The following is a 3,789-nucleotide window of genomic DNA, read 5'->3' on the forward strand; positions in this document are numbered from 1 at the left end:
CAGGATGGCTATGAGTCGGAGTTGACTTACGAGCACCTAACAACATATAGCTAGAGGATCCCAACATTTTAAAGCAAGTATTTGTAGTCTCAGATGCCCTGCTCTTTCAGAAAAGATAACCAGCACAACACATTGAAAATTTAAAAATTAAAGAGGAAATAACTAAAAGGTATTCCATTCTAAATAATTAGAAGGCTAAATGTTGTTGTTGTTGTTGTTGTTGTTGTTAGGAGCTGTTGAGTCAAGTATGAATCATAGTGACCCTATCAACAACAGACCTGAACTCTTATCCTGTGCCATCCTCACCTTTCACTTCCTCACACACAAGAGCCCATTGCAGCAGTCATCATGTCAATCCACCTGGTTGAGGGTCTTCCTCTCCTTTGCCGACCCTCCACCCTTCCCAGCATCGCATCTGTCTCCAAGGAATAGCCCCTCCTAGCAACATGCCCAAAGTATGTGAGGTGAAGCCTCATCATCCTTAACTCCAAAGAGCACTCTGGCTGGATCTTCTCCAAGACATATCTGTTGTTCTCTTGGCCATCCATGGGATGTTCTGTGCTCTTCTCCAGCATCATAGTTCAAAGGTGTCAATTCCTCTTCTATCATTCTTATTCACTGCCCAGCTCTCAGATGCACAGCAAGTGATTGGAAAGACCATGGCCTGAATCAGATCCACCTTAATCCTCAAAATGACATCAATACTCCTCAATAATTTGGACAGGTCTCTAACTGCAGATTTTCCCTGTGTAATATGTTTCCTGATTTCCTAACCAGGGGTGTTAATTGCAAATCCAAGCAAAGTGAAGCTAGTGACAGTTTAAATCGTTTCTTTATTCATCATGATGTTGCCAATCAGTCCAGTGGTAAGAATTTTTGTTTTCTTGACATTAAGATGCAATCCATACTGAAAGCTGCATTCCTTGATCTTCTGCAACAAGCGCTTCCAGTCCTCCTCACTTTCAGCAAGCATGTTGTGTTGTTTGCATAATGGAGATTATTGATGAGTCTCCTTCCAATCCTTATGGTACCTTATTCTTCATAGAGTCCAGCTTTTCAAATAAAAATAATTTGCTCACACTCCCCTTTCACTTTGAAACCATGTAGTGTGTTTTCCAGCCCTTGATATGATGGCTTAAGTCTCAAGTCATTGAGGGTTCTGTGATTCCTAACACTTTGCGCTGTTTCCAGTTTCTTATGCTGTGGCCAATATCTCTTGAATTTAAGAGTCTATAAAGTCCAAATATCAATATTTAAGGATAGTTTGGGTAGAATGTTAAATGACCCAGCAAGTACCAAAAGAAGATGGAAAGGGTACACAGAGTCACTGTATCAGAAGGAATTGCCTGACAGAGAGGAATTTCATGAAATAACATATGAGCAAGAGCCTATGGTGATGAAGGAGGAAGTTCAAGTTGCTCTGAAGGAACTGGCTAAAAACAAAGCTCCAGGAGTTAATAGCATACCAATTGATTTATTTCAACAGATGCTGCCCTGGATGTGCTCATTAAGTTGTGTCAGGAAATCTGAAGGACAGTCAGCTGGCCAACTGACTGGAAGAGATCGATATTTGTTCTCATTCCAAAGAAAGGTGACCCAACAGAGTGCGGAAATTATCGAACAATATCATTAATATCACATGCAAGCAAGATTCTGCTGAAAATTATCCAAAAGCATTTGGAACAAAATGTCAACAGAAAACTTTCAGATGTGCAGGCTGGACTTAGAAGAGGTTGTGGTACTAGGGATATTATAGCTAATGTTAGATAGACCTTGGCTGAAAGCAGAGAATAACAGAAGAATGTTTATCTGTGCTTCATTGACTATGCAAAGGCTTTTGACTGTGCGGATCACAATAAGCTATGGCTGACTCTGAGAAGAATGGGAATCCCAGAAGACTTGATTGTGCTTATGCGAAACCTTTACTTGGACCAAGAGGCAGTCGTCAGAACAGAGCAAAGAGACACTGCATGGTTCAAAGTCAGGAAGGGGGTCCGTCAGGGATGTATCTTGTCTCCATACCTTTTCAATCTATATGCAGAATAGATCATCCGGGAGGCTGGGCTGTATGAGGAGGAATGTGGTATCAGGATTGGAGGAAGATTCATCAACAACCTGCGTTATGCATATGACATAACTTTGCTAGCTGAAAACGAAGAGGACCTGAAACTCTTGCTTCAATATGGATTGAGGCTCAACATCAGGAAAACAAAGATTCTCACCACTGGGCTGACTGGAGCATTATGATTGATGGTTAAGAGATTGAGATTGTCAATAGCTTCAGTTTGCTTGGCTCTGCAATCAACACTCTTGGTACCAGCAGCCAGAAAATCCAAGACAAACTGCATTGGGATAGTTTGCTGTTAGAGACCTTGCCAAAGTACTGAAGAGCAATGATGTTAGTCTGGAGACTAAGATGCACCTGATCCAGACCATAGTCTTTGCAATTGCTTGCTATGCATCAGAGAGCTGGGCAATGATTAGGGATGATAGAAAGAGAGTTGATGCCTTTGGGCTGTGGTGCTGGAAAGAGTGTTGAATATATCATGGACTGCCAGGAGGACAAACAAGTTAGTCCTAGAGAGGGTGAAGCCAGGCTGCTTCTTGGAAGTAAGGATTCTGAGGCTTCATCTGACATCCTTTGGGCATGGTGCAAGGAGGGACTGGTCCTTGGAGAGGGACATCATGCTGGGAAGGGCAGAGGGACGGAGAAAGAAGATCATTGATGAGATGGATTGATATAGTGACTAGGGTAATGGGGGTAGGTGTGTCAGGGACAGTAAAGTTGGCACAGGATAGAGCAGGTTTCAGGGCTGTTACGCATTGGGTCACTATGAATCGCAAGTGACTCTACAGCACATAACGACAAGTGTTTTTTTCACAAGTTGGTCTATAGTCAATACAATACACCAGCAAAATTCATGCAAGCTATTATATATATGGAAATTAAAACTGATCCTAAAATGTATGTGAAAATATAGTTTCCAGAATAGCCAAAACCATTTTGAAAAGTAACAAAATAGGACTAGCAGAACTGATTTCAAAGGTGACTATAAAGCTAAATAAAGTTAATAAAGTTTTGATATGAGCTTTGAAGTATATGTCAATAAAATGGGACAAAGTTCTTTTGGTCAATTATTGATCAGTTAATGTTTAATAAAGAGTAATAATACTCTTTTCAACAAATTTCTGAACTGGGTATCCATATGTCAAAATCTCCAAAACCATTCCAATCCATACCTTTTACAAGCTCTGGTGGCCTAGTGGTAAGGAGTTGTGCTGCCAACTCGAAGGCAAGTGGTTCGAATCTGCCAGTTTCTCTGTGAAAGAAAGATAGACAGTTTCCCCCTATGTGATTTACTGCCTCTTAAAATCTGCTGAAGGGTCAGCTATGGGTCGGTTCTGACTCGACAGTGCATATCAACATACACACAACACATACAAAACTCAAAATACATCATAGATGGAATGTAAAACCTAAAACTAAAATTTCTAGGAGAAAGTATATGGCCTTGGATTAGGAAACATTTCTTTAAAAGGACACAAAAGCCTTTTATACCTATAGGAAATCAAATTGGCACATCAAAATGTAAAGTTTGCTTTTCAAAAGACAGCATTAAGGAAATCAAAAGACAAACGTGCACCTCTTAGATCTGATAAGGAGATTGTCTCCGGGATATGGCAAAGTAGCTGGTGGGGCAAACAGTTAAACCCTTGACCGCTAGACAGGGGCAGATACCCAGTTACAGGGTAAGCACTGAGTGTCTTAGGCTTGCTTATGAATTTGCA

Source organism: Elephantulus edwardii, unplaced genomic scaffold (assembly GCF_000299155.1).
Source record: "Elephantulus edwardii isolate Elephantulus edwardi_28Jun2011 unplaced genomic scaffold, EleEdw1.0 scaffold00067, whole genome shotgun sequence".
NCBI lineage: Eukaryota > Metazoa > Chordata > Mammalia > Macroscelidea > Macroscelididae > Elephantulus > Elephantulus edwardii.